A 13,977-nucleotide genomic window follows, 5' to 3' on the forward strand; every position below is an offset into this window, starting at 1 on the left:
AATATGCCTTTAAAACCTATTTCTTAGCTTCAGGGAAAGGCTAAGATTTGTAAATGAAGAAACAAAAAGTCTGGCGTAAAAGTGCACATGAGAAAAGGAAGACCCAAAGGGAGTGACTTCGTTTCTGTTTAACTGTGAGATCATCAGGAGTAGGGCTTTGATTGAGTAATAGTGTATATGTGTCAGAAGGGGGCGGGGGAGAAAATAGTGTAGTTAATTGTGCTTTGTGTGACAGGAGGAGAACCTTGTTCACATAAATGTTACATCATTTTAAGTCTGAGCCAATGAATATCAAAATTCTCCTTATTCTTAGCATCTATAGTAGTGTCCAGTGTGTTCCTAGAGTCACAAAGACCGTATCATGGAAGCAAGAACCAACATAAACCTCTATCAATGAAATTACCTTGAAGCAGGGACAAAGTTTTCCCAAGAGCAGTCCATGTCATTAAAGATGTTAGTGTACAGGGATACCTGGGTGGCTCAGCGGTTGAGCGTCTGCCATTGGCCAAGGGAGAACTGGCATTGAGTCCTACATCGGGCTCCCTGCATGGAACCTGCTTCTCCCTCTGTCTGTGTCTCTGCCTCTCTCTCTGTGTGTCTCTCATGAATAAATAAAATCTTTAAAAAAATGATAGTGTACAAAATGAATTTTTATTTTATATCAGTGGCTAAGTTAGCATGTTGTCATTCTAAAATAGATGCATTTTTCTAAGAGTAATACAGAAAATAGTCCAAAAAAGTCAAACGTAAGTTTTTAAAAAGCCCCCTCCCTCTTCCTCCATTCATGTATTTGGGGAGAAGCATAGATTTATAATCCATGTCTTATCTCCTCTACTACATTGAAGCTCCCTGAGAGCAGACAACATGTCTAAATTTATTTTTATGTTTATTTGTACCTATTACCCAAAGAGTAGATATTTAATGAATGCCTGTTACATGAATGAATGAACTTCACATAGGCTATCTCTCCCTTGGAATCAAAATCCAAAAGTAGAGCATTCTAGAAAGGCAAGGGCAAAAATTGTTGGCCCTTCAAGGCTAAAATTACCAGTTGTCTGGGCCGATAAGAGTACTATAGTAAGACAAAATTAGCTTTGTTTAAAGGTTTTACTTCAATTTGGAGTCAATCTGCCTCTGGGAAGGTAACCTAAAGGTAAGTCCTAATCCAAGATGTGTACAAATATGCACATAAATAATTAATGCACCTTAAAATGGCCCTACTTAGAATTTTAAAAATATGGAAGCAGCTTATATGTCCAAAATAGACAATGAGTGAAGAAAAAAGAATGAGTGCTTACTTTATACCAGGTTGCCACTAACCACTTTCCTAAGGAATATAGGAGTAAATAATACTCCTTACAATCATTCTGTGACTCGAGGTAGCAAACTTTTTTTCTGTAAAGAGCCAGGTAGTAAATACCTTAGACCCTGCAGACCAAGGAGCAGAACTGAGGCACTTATAAAACGAGAGATAACAAAGTTCCACAAAATTTGTATTGATAAATTTCAAATCTAATAGTTGATACGTTTTTTTGGTGATGCTTATAAAGGAGAAGATGGAATTCTTTTTTGGAAGTGGTGAGGGGGACATTTCACTCTACTGGAGTTTGAAGTTCATGTTCCCATCAAAATCAATAGCAAATGCTCATTTGTTAATGCTGATTTTTAGTGAGATTTTATGTATTTTATCTTTGAAAATGTCTTTGAAATCTTCTTTTCATAGGTACTGCCAAATCTGGTATCAGTCCATGAGTATATAGTTTTCATTGAGCATATTCATTGCTTGGGAGGCATTTATGCAATTCTGTTAAATCCTTCTCTTGATATTTGCCTTTTAATATGTCATTATGTTGCAGATTAATTGCTTCCAACTGAAGGTGGAAGCTCTGCAATTGCACAGTTGAATGGATTTTGAAATAAGGAAAGTTTTTTGCACTCACATCCAGGTCCAAAAGACACTGTTGAACTGTAGTTTGAACTCAGAAAAATATATCTACTACAAATTTGTGTGGTCATGGAGATCTTGTTTCTTAATTTTTGAACAGCACAGGAAGTATATAAAATAGCTTGAGATTGCTTGTGATTCAAAAAATGCTAGTTGAGATTACCACAGTATAAATTTGGTATGTAAGTGCTATTTTGCCTTACAGCTTTAGATTTTTTAAAGATTTTATTTATTAAAAAAAAAGATTTTATTTATTTATTCATGAGAGACACAGAGACAAAGAGAGGCAGAGACACAGGCGAGGGAGGAGCAGGCTCCATGCAGGGAGCCTGACGTGGGACTCGATCCCGGGACTCCAGTATTACGCCCTGGGCTGAAGACAGGTGCTAAACCATTGAGCCACCCAGGGATCCCCTACAGCTTTAGATCTAATTCATTAAGAAACATTTTCAAGCCTGCAGCAAAAGCTAATTTCCAAAACCATTCAGGGTTCAGTAATAGTGGTTGAGAGTAGTTCCTCCAACCACTTAAAAATGTACATGGGGGAAAAATTAAAAATAAATAAAATTAATTTTAAAAAATAAAATAAAAATGTACATGGGGTGCCGAGGTGGCTCAGTTGTTTAAACATCCAACTCTTGGTTTTGGCTCAAGCCATGATCTCAGGGTCCTGAGATTGAGCCTTCTCTTCAGCTTGGTGCTCAGCTGGGAGTCGGCTTGAGATTCTCTCCCTCTCCCTCTACACTTTGCCTCCTGCCCAGCACACACTCTCTCTCTGAAATAAATAAATAAATCTTTTACAAATGTACAACTGTTCTTAGCTGGAGGGCTATGCAAAAATTGGCCAAGGGCTGGATTTGATCTGTGTGCCTTAGTTTGCAAAGAATTTTATTAACTGCCCAAGGGTACAAAACCATTTAGTGGTGAAATGAGGATTCAAATTTTAGCAAACGGCCTGGCCAATGGCCTGGCCTCAGAGTCCATTCACTTGGTCACTATGCTATACTACTTACCATGCTAGGGTAGCCAACTGGCAACCTTTGGCCAAAGCCAGCATGGGGTTTCCTTTGGCTAACAGTTGCAGTTTTTTTCTTTAAAAGATGCCTTATACAATATTTAATTTGTACAAAAACAGAATAAGTAAAATGCAACCCATACCCATGTACTTACCATCCAACTTAAATAAAATATTGCCCCACATTTAAAATCCCCTCAACTGGGATGCCTGGGTGGCTCAGTGGTAAAATATAAAATCTTTAAAAAAATTAAAAATAAATAAATAAAATCCCTTCTGTTTACCTTCCTTTGATAATCTTATGTTTATACTACTTCCTGAGTAATTAGTCCTGAATTTGATATTTTGCATTCCTTCCTCTATTTTTAAAAACAACTTTCATTACCTATGTACCCCTAGTGTATTGCTCAGTGGAACATAGAATTGTTTTACCTGCTTTAAAACAGGATAAATGGTATTATACTGCACGTGTTCTGTGGCTTATTTTCTCCACTTTTGGAGATTTGCTAGCACTTTAAAAATAAAACTAGCACACCTGAGTGGCTCAGTCAGTTCAGCATCCAACTCTTGATTTCAGCTCAGGTCGTGATCTCTGGGTTGTGGGATCAAGCCACATAGGGCTCCGTGCTCATCACAGAGTCTGCTTGTTCACCCTGCCCCACATTGCTTCTCTTCCTGCTCTCACTCTCTCTTTCTCTCCTTCTCTCTCTCTCAAAATAAAATCTTTAAAAAATTAAAAAATAACAATAAAACTAAATTTGGATGCCTTTTGGTGGGATCTACATTTTTAGTTACCATTACCACCCTCTGTTTTTTACCTATTTCACATATTTTAATTACCCACCAGGCCCCTGAAGCCATGAGAGCTTGCGATACCTGATTTAAGAAGGCATCTCATGTAGCCATTCAAATAGAAAGTTTTAATAACATGGGAATTTATTTGTCTTATATTGTGTACTAATAACATATCTGGAAAAAATGATATAAAATCGTATATGTTACATGCTCTGACCTATATGAACAAAATATGCATAGAAAAAAGTAGAAGTAGGGATGCCTGGGTGGATCAGCAGTTTAGTGCCTGCCTTCGGCCCAGAGCATGATCCCAGAGTCCTGGGATCGAGTCCCATATTAGGCTCCTTGTGTGGGCTCCCTGCGTGGAGCCTGCTTCTCCTCCTGCCTATGTCTCTGCCTCTCTCTCTCTTTCTCTCTCTCTCTGTCCCTCATGCATAAATAAAGAAAGAAAAGAAAAAAGTGGAAGTAATTTTGCCAAAATGTTATTTTTGGGTGACGGCATTTTGTGTGATTTGTAATATGTGCTCATTAAATTTTTCTGAATTTACAAAGCAATTATACATTTTTTATAATTTTTTAAAATTTAAATCATCTGTAAAATATTTTAATAATGCCATTATTGTTTCTCTTTATTCTTTAATCATATCAACTTCAATTAGGTTATATTGATTTTTTAAAGATTTTATTTATTTATTTGAGAGAGAGAAAGCATGCACACATGCATGGGCTTGAGCAGGGGGTGGAGCAGAGCAGGAGGGGAGGGAGAGAAAGAATCTCAAGCAGACTCTGTGCTGAGCTCAGAGCCTGATGTGAGGTTTGATCTCATGACCCTGAGATTATGACCCGAGCCGAAACCAAGAGTCCAACGCTTAACCAACTAAGCCACCCAGGTGCCTTGGTTATGTTTATATTCTTAACTACTTAATATAAATCAATCAATTCTTTCATTGTCCTCTTAGTAGATCATTTCACAAAACTCATGGATGATACATAGGGGTCATAGCCTGGCACAAAATATAGTCTAGATTAAAAACAAGTATATTAACTCTGCTAAACCCTATCAAAGAAAGATTGCATTAACAGAAGGGATACCTTTCATGGTATTTCTTAAAAAGCAGCCCAAATAGTAAGAATTTGCCACATTTTCTCCTGTTGAAGGAGGACTATCCCCCAAAGTGAGAACACCAGCATGTAATCTATAGAGATGGATATTTATTATTATAAAACTAACAAGGGAGATGAGTCGGCTTTCCTTGCTGTAGCTCCAAACTGACCAAGCGAACATCTATCTAGCTTGTCTATACCATCAGCCCATCTGAGCATTCCAAGCCCCATGATTATTGGCATTCTGCTTTATGTGTCAGCTTCTTTTGAGTTTGGTTAGCATGAAAAGAGTTCCAGATGATCTGATTACATTGGAAAGTCCTTACATAAAGTTCCTTGATGTATGAAGCCTAAAGATTAGAGTCTGGAACACAGTGTCCATATCAATATACTGCTGTTCTAGAAAGTCTTAAATAGCAGTCCTCTGGTTCAGCATCTCTTAGGTCACATTCCTTTTACATCTCCTGTGCTTCACAGGTACAATGATAATACCTCAATTCCATTTCAGTTTTTTCAACTTACTAACAAAGCCTATATGGCCAAGTGAAGACGTGGCAATTACAGTTGGATTTCCAATAAAATCCTAACTGTCTCTCAATTAATTGCAAATGAACACAATACCTGTTTTTTGTTTTGTTTTTTGTTTTTCTTTTTTTTTTTGCGTGGACAAACTTGTTATATTGGACAGCATTTCACATATAAATTATTTTCATAGTCTACTTCATTTTAGGCAAAGCAAAAGATATTGCCACCCCACAGAGAATTTCAAGATTGTTATGGGGGAATTTTGCAGAACTTGCCAAATTAGGACATACCAGCAATTTTGAAAATAATCCAATATGTTGATGTGGGGAGACTGTGCATATAAATTCTTTAATTATCTCTCCTTTTGGCTAAATTTTAGCTCTGTGATGTGAGAGTGGGTCTGCATTTTGCACTGCTGCCATAATATTTGATGGCAGTTCCACTTGGCTCCTTTCTCGGCCTGAGTTCAGAGCAATATGGCAGTTCTGTGATGTGGACACAGTTTCTATGCTAAAGCCATCCATTTTAATAAAGTAAAGGTCTAGCCCATTGAGCCTAGTTGAATACAGCTATTGCATTGATCTCTTCTGATGCTACAGCCGTTGAGTTCATTTCCTTAATCACATTTTCCATACGGGTGAAAGCATGAAGCTGCTTGGTATCTTCCAGAGTGCATGCATTCTAATTTCAGAATTTAATCAAATGGAACTGGCTTCCTGACAGAGTAAACAGAGCAAAATACTGTATCCAGACCAGCTGCCAAGCTAGCAGCCTGAATTTATTTTTCCTTGCTTTGCTAAATGCATCTTGAATTTTTGAAAACATAGTCCAGGTTCAGGAAATTTAGCATTTTTGAACCAAGACCAGTCAACTCTAATATTCTTCCATAAATACATCCATTAAATTTCAAAAGTCAGGTAGCTGAGTTAATCTTTTCTCACATGTCTGTGGCTAGAGAAGAAAACATATCCCTCCTTTCTGCCGAACGCAGGGACTATGCGTACATAGCCCTTGCCATCTGGGCTAATCTAATAATAGGGAATGCCTGTAAATATCTATACATGTTTTTCCTGATTACTACCTCTGTACTTCTTATTTGATTCTTGTAACATAGCTCATATCTAAAATCTTCCCAGGTATTTCCAATGCCACTTTTTATATATCATTCCATATATAAATATCAAAGCTTTATTTATACTTACAGACTCAATGTAGCAACCAGGACACAGAGAGAAATAAAAGAGTCAGCTGGGTAGACTACATATTGCTCAAGCCACTTGGCTTGTGAAAGAGGGCTGGAGGAGGCACAGAATATATTAATAATTCCTTAGTTATTGATAATTCAAATTTATCCGTCTGCAAAACAGACTCTTTCATAGTATGTGTGTCTTTTTTTGACCACAAATATTTTATGTTTCAGTATCCTTTAACATCACACTGGGGATGGCCTTTATCATTTACTCAGGAGATACTTAGAAATGCACATGGCCTCAAATTAAAAGGATACCACCATCCACAAGAATTTATTACACCCTAACTTCCTACGGGCTCTGGAATTCCCTGCCACCCTCTCCCCAGTTCAGATCCTCAGTTCCTTTCCCAGGCTAACTCCTGGTCATGTGTCCACATTCAGCTCAGCTATCACTTCCTCCCAGAAGCCTTTCTTGCTCTCTTCTCTTCGGTTTCACACTCTTTCTTGGTTTCAAATACCATCCATATGTTAAAGGACTCCCAAATTTAAATCTCCAGTTCAGCTTTCTTCTGAGCTTCAGACATGCATGTATAACTGTTTGCTCAATAGCTCCACTTGGATGGCATCTTAAACTAAATGTGCCCAAACCAAACTCATCACCCCTCCTTCAGAGAACCCAAACGTAGCACTAATGTTGAATTACTTATCTCTAGCTGTGAAACAACTTACTGTAAAATCTAAGGGCTTTAAACAACAATAAACATTTATTATCTCAGAGTTCTTGTGCATCAGGAATTTGGCATTAGCTTAGCAAAGTCTCTCACGAGTTTGCAGACAAGATGTTGACCAGGGCTTCAGTCATTCCATGGCTTGCATGGGGGATGGAAGATGCCCCTTCCAGGGTGGTTCACTCAAATGGCTTGCAAGTTGGTGCTGTCTATTGGTAGAAGACCTCAGTTCCTCCCTACCTGGACTTCTTTACAGGACTCTAGAGAGCTGCTTGAGTGTCCTCATAACGTAGTGGCTGGCTTCCTCCAGAGCAGGTGACCCAAAAGGAGGATGATATAACGCCTTTCATGACTCAGCCTCATAAGGCAAACACTGGCACTTTCTCAGTAATCTGTTGGTCATAGAGGCTAGCCATGATTCATTGTAGAAGGGTATTCCACAAGAGTGTGAATACCAGGAGACAAGGATCACTGGGACCATCTTGGTGGCTGGTTACCACCACTATCTATCCAGTTGCTCATATCAGAAACCTGAGAGTCATCTTTACAACCTCTCTCTACCATCTTTAATTAATACCAAGTCTAGTCTACCTCATCTCTGCTTTGACTTTGCCTACCCTCTAGTCCAAGCCACATTACCTCTTATCTGTAGTACAATAGCCTCTAAGCTGTCCTCTGTAGTCCTACTCTTGTGCCTCTCCAACCATTTTCCACACAGATATCAGCCATCTTTTAAGAATATAGATCTCAACATATAAATGCTCCTTCAATCACTTCCTGTTGAATGAATCAGTTGTATAAACCTGGTCAAGTTAACAACCGTGTTGAGACTTAGATGCTTCCTCTGTAAAATGGTTATAAAAATAACTACCCCATGGAGTTATAGTGAGGATCAAATGAGACAAAGCCTGTGATCATAGAAAACTACCTGGAAGAGAACCAGTGCTGTCTGTTGACAACTACAGTGCCTCTGGTTAACACCTACTGTTCTGTTTTGATGGCATCTGGAGGAGACATCTTTCTGAGAGGAGGGAGTTAGCTCAATTGGTTGAGGAGGTTTGGTGACCTGTACCTTCTGTGATAAGAGATAAGTGCAATGGTAAGAGAAACAGTGAATGATTCTCAGTCACTGTCTCCTGGGGTGGGTAGTAGAGCAGACATGAGAATGTAACCATAGGAACAGGCAGAGTTGGTGGCCTGGCCTAGATGTGGTAACAAAGCGCTTAAAAATCTCATGGCCATGCACAATCTCCAAACCACACACTTTAAGATTTACAGAGGAGAATCTGCTGGAAGAGATTGACAATCTACCCAGAAAAACAACAACAACACATAGGTGTATGAATGCAAAATTTGGCAAGTAATTTCAGGGAATCTGGGAATCATATAAAAGTTCCTGCTTCAAATACAGAGCCCCTTCCCTAATGATCAAATTCAAAGGTTATTTTACAACAAACAGGTGTTGGAGAGGGAATTACTATGCGATACATATGACTATTTCAGGATTTGCTCATAATACTTAATTAAAACTTTATTTTTAAATGTAATAAAGCTTTCTCTTTCAAAAGATTATATATTTTGGAGGTATAGTTTACAGACTAAGACAGATCCTATCTCGCACATGTACTCCTGCTCATACTTTGTCCCTTCTTTTGATATTGCTATCTTCCTTAATTGAAAAATGTAGTGAAGTGGCCCTAATTAGTGCCAAATATTGGCCTGTAGGGAATCACATAGTTTATTTTAAAGACCAGACCTAATGAAAATTCATGTACACTCAAATTTAAGAAAGTTCCAATAGTGTTTAGAAGTCCTTTAGAAGTGTTAGAAGTTTAGAAGTTCTTTTTAATGTATTTATTCTTTATTTCATTTTTTTAAATAAACAAATTATCACATTCCATTCGGTAAGTATGGGAGTAACTTGATTACCAGCAGGCTGTCCCTCTGATGTTCTCATTGATGAGATCCCACTAAGACTACAGCATCTCACTGCATGGAGGCCAAGATCTGAGGGCGAGTGTGTGATCCCTTCTGTAACTCTGCTTTATATTTTACAGTGAAAGCAGCCTTGGACCATCCCTCAAGAAGCTGCCGTGTTATTTGTCAGAATGTTACTAGCCCCTCCAAAATTCTTTATCTGTAGAATGTTTGAAAAATGAGGGAACTGATCGGTATGATGCCACATGCTTAATATGTACTATAGTTTTTAATTATTACCTCAATGTTACCAAAAAACCCAAGTTTGGCTGCCCGTGGCTTGAAAAGCCAATACCCAAGAGGTGAGCTTTGATTGGAAAGGAATATCAGCTTCATTCAGGAGGCCAGCCACCTGGAGAGAAGACAGATTCTTGTCCAAAAACCAACTCTGAGGTTTCTGCGTGGCCCAAAGAATTTTTAAAAGAACTTTAGGGCAGTTAATCAGTAAAAGGGGAGCACAGTGGTCTGTAACACTTCTTGATCACATGCAGACTCAATGGTGCCAGCTAGAGACCTTATCTCAGTGTTTGGAGGTTGCATATTGGTGCCCAGGTGAGTGGGGAGGGGGAGGTAGTGCCAGAGGGTTTGCTTCTGTGTCTTTCTAGGAAACACTGCTTGATCTGTAAATCTACAAAGAAAAGTCCAGCCCATCAATCACGAGGGCTAACAGTGCTTGCTTAAATTTAAAGACTACCAAGTTGGCCAGAGGGGCCAAGGTGGTGGCTTTACGAAGCCCATGAGAAAGGAGTTTTGATCTCCATGTGACAGAGCCAGAAACTGAGTCATGAAGTCATCAGTCCATGCTGTCACAGGCAGCAGGTGGCTAAGCTAGAGCCCCGGACCCAAGTCTACCCCGCCACAAAGCTCAGTTCAGGTCCTGCCTTCCCAGAATTCCTCTTCAGCAGACATGTGTCTGCTTGGTGTGGTCCTTTGATAAGGCACTTTCTGTCTTGGTATAGAATAAAGGGAAAGCAGGAGTCAGAAACACTTAGATCTTCCTTTCCCATCCAAAGAAGTAAGTGACATTCACCTCAAAGAAAGGTCAGGTGGTGGCGGGCGTGGAGGAGAGCATCATCCAGAGGATCAGTGTTGAAGGCAGGGGGAGAATTGGAAGATCAGAAGGTGACAAAAGTGTGTCAGCAAGATGGGGAGAAAGAAAAAGATCTCTGCTTCCGAAACCGGTCGAAGGCCTTCAGACGGTACCTTGTCGGGTATAAGCTTGTCAAGTTTGTGGGTTGCGAGCAAATCAAAGGTAAACCTTGTGTACAACCTTTTTGCAGAAAACAGCAAGAGCAGAGCGCCCAGATCAGAAACCTGCTTGTCTTTTACTGCCGCGGGGGGTGTGCACTCTTCCCTTTTGCACCTCACATTTCTGGGGCTACTGGGAAAGACTCTGTCATTTGCACAGACTCTTAGTGACAAACAGGACGTCCCAGTGAGGGCACAATAAAATGGGGAAGATGAGACTGGCAGTAAAATACCTGAAGCAAAAATCTGTTTCTGGGGGAGGTTACATTGCAGTAAACAGAGGGGATTGTAGAAATTGGACCCAATTAACATTTTAGATGTGTGTGCTCCTCTGCTCTGGGGACCAAGTGTTGCAAATGGAAAGAGCGACCCCAGGCTTTACTGGGAGGTGAGGGGAGATGGGGGGGGGGGGGCGGAATGGCTTCTGTCATTTGTCGAACCTCCCCCAGGGGCTGGGAACCCGCATTGTGACTCTGTGGCTTAAGTAATAAACATGTGAGCCTCTCCCCCAGGACTTGCTCCATCCTGAAGGAAGAGAATTCCTAGGAAATGCAACGGGATGAGTCTCTAATCTCCTACAGTGGGAATGCCAAGGACCTTGGCCCAGCTGGGGCAGGAGGGACACTCACTTTAGGTAGAGGGTGGGCAGGGCAGCCGCGGGCACAGGTGCCCAGGGCAGCTGTGCCAGGTTCTGTTCTGTTCCCGGAGCCCCCTGTGGTCTGGCTAATTCCTTCCCCAAACATCTGCTTGCTGTCAAGTTAGGAAAGACGCACCTGCTTTCCACTTTCTCAGGGATGTTGAGAGGATTCGTGAAGCGCTGTAATGAAGGGAACAGGGAGATTCTGGAGACAGATATTGTTTAATTGCTTAAGTTGCGTCTGTGAGTAAACTCAGATGCGGGGAGCTGACAACTGCCTGGGGCATCAGCCAAGGTTCTTGGCAGCAAAGGGTAGGCCCCAGGCACGGCTGGGTCCACCTCACCACTCTGCAGCATGATGGACATGACCTCCAGCCATCCTCATGCTAGGCTGGTTACCTGCAGAAGCAGGGAGAAGGGATGAGGCCTCTCAGGCTCTGTGTCCACTACCTCCCAAGACTCCCCAAAGAGAAGAAGGGCTGTTCACAGGAAGAGGGTTGACAAAACACTCAAAGAGCGATGCATGTCTGTCACCCTTGCTTGATTTGCTCACTGCAGTGAGATCAGCCTGGGTAATCCGCTTGACAGTAGGGAGTATTTAGTTTCTCAGAGCTGTTGCTTCCACTGATGGCTCATTCAATTATGTGTCAGTCATAATCTATTTGTAAAACACTTTAGTTTATAAGGGGATGTCATCTCCTCTATTTTCTTGGGTTTCTAACAGTTCAGTGAAATACACCCAGTTTGGATAAGGTTAAACTTTAAGGACTTGTAAAATGCAATAGCTCACACAAGATACTTTATTTTATCCTCAGGTAAACAGACTGGCTCAGCATGTTTCCCCACAATTATTCACAGATCTAGGTCCTCTCAGTCTGTCTGTCTTTCTTTCTTTCTTTCTTTCTTTCTTCCTTTCTTTCTTTCTTTCTTTCTTTTTTCTTTCTTCTCTCCTTCCTTCCTCCTTCCTTCCTTTCCTTCCTTCCTTCCTTCCTTCCTTCCTTCCTTCCTTCCTACTTTCCTTCCTTTTTTCTCTCCTTCCTTCTTTCTTTTCTCTCTTTCTTCTTTTTTTTTAAGTAAGCTCTACACCCAATGTGGAGCTTTAACTCATGACCCTGAGATCGAGAGGTGCATGTTCCACCAACTGAGCCGGCTAGGCATCCCTCCACCTTGCAACCCAGATGAGGGCATCTCATCCAGGTTGCACCAAGTGGAAAGGGGAAAGCATATGACCCCTCCTGGTCTGGTCTCAAGACAGCAGGCTGGGAATTGGACACATAGCTCCTTTCATGCTTCAGTGGAGAGAACTTTGTCACGTCTTCAGAGAAGGTGGTGAAGGGTCGGACAGCCTGTCAGCCCTGTGCCTTGCTACATATCTGTTACTATGGAAGAAGGGCAGACTGAAAGCCAGCAGTGTGTCCCACTTACAGTGTCAGTATTAGCTCCTCTTTCTACAGAGGAGGAAAAAGAAAAGGCAGATAAATGAACTCATTCAAAGGCACACAGCTGGCTAGGGGATAGCACCTCAGTTCTTTATCCCTACCATCCTCCCAGGACAGTGGGACATATCATTTGAAATGAGCAGTGCCCTGGTAGAGTGAGGATGTATAATTAACATCAGTATGTGAAGCCAACAGAGGTAAGTGCTAGATAGGACAGAACTATGTTCAACTCCTCTTCCCTACGTTCAGGCACAAAGACAGAGGTCACAACTCCCTTGCCTGCTGCCATCCTAGCCCATGGAGAGTGGATGTGCGCAGACATATAGAATCCAAGACCATGATAACATTCTTTTAACTAGCCTTTTCAGGTTACATATCTCTGCCACAAATGTGTCTCTGGGCCCATTCCAGTTCCCACTGACTTCTATTATTCTAGAGTTCCTTATGCTTCTGACTGCTTGCCCCCCCCCCCCAGTATTATCAGTGAATTCAATGGACAAAAGAGATCCAGATTGAGACAATCATGTTCAAGCACTCCAGCACTGGCATGCACAGCCACCACCCCAGCCACCTCCCTCCCACCAAGACTCCTACAAGAAGTCAGTAAGTTTGTGTGATGTGATTCAGATCTCTCCAAGCATCACCAGCCTGTGGGCTCAAGCTTGGGGTTCCTTAAGATTCATATCAAATTCCAGTTAATTCTTGGTTTTGACAACTCATAAAAGTAATTCAGGTTCCTTGTAAAAGTGCAGCTCCAAAGCCCTTCTGGGAGTCTCTGGGGATGGGGGAAGGGGTTACATATGTTCATGTTTCAGGCCCCGACCCCCTGCCATGGGCCTCTGCTCTGCAGGGTTAAGATACTTGGCCCCTGTTGCTCCAGTCTTCTGTGCCTCAACCCCCTAATCTGCCAAGAGTTGGACCAGAGAAACATCTTTCCATGTGTTTCTCTCACTGGAAGAGCAACCACAGCAGGGTTTCTTGGGACCCCAAGTGTTGCTAAGATCCAGTGAGATGGCTCTTTCAATTATGTATACCTCCCAGAGTGTGGTGTGCCCCAAGGATGAGTGGGCATGATGATTCCAAGAACCAAGGGCTGCATACACCTGCATACCCTCGACACCGATGCTCATTCACTATGTCCTCTCACCTCACAATGAACTTCTGTGCCCTTCTCGGTAGTTTTGCTCTCTTAGAATGTCTTTCTGCTCCCAGTTTGCCAGATGATTCAGTGAGTATCTGATCCCCAGGCACTAACATGATTTAAGCTTTTTCTAGGAGAAACCTTGGCTTATAGAGCCCAGGAACTAAGGTGAGGTCACAAAACTTTACTCCAAGCTATATCCAAATCTCTGCTCCAGTCTGTACAGTATTA

Source organism: Vulpes vulpes, chromosome 12 (genome assembly GCF_048418805.1).
Source record: "Vulpes vulpes isolate BD-2025 chromosome 12, VulVul3, whole genome shotgun sequence".
Lineage (NCBI taxonomy): Eukaryota > Metazoa > Chordata > Mammalia > Carnivora > Canidae > Vulpes > Vulpes vulpes.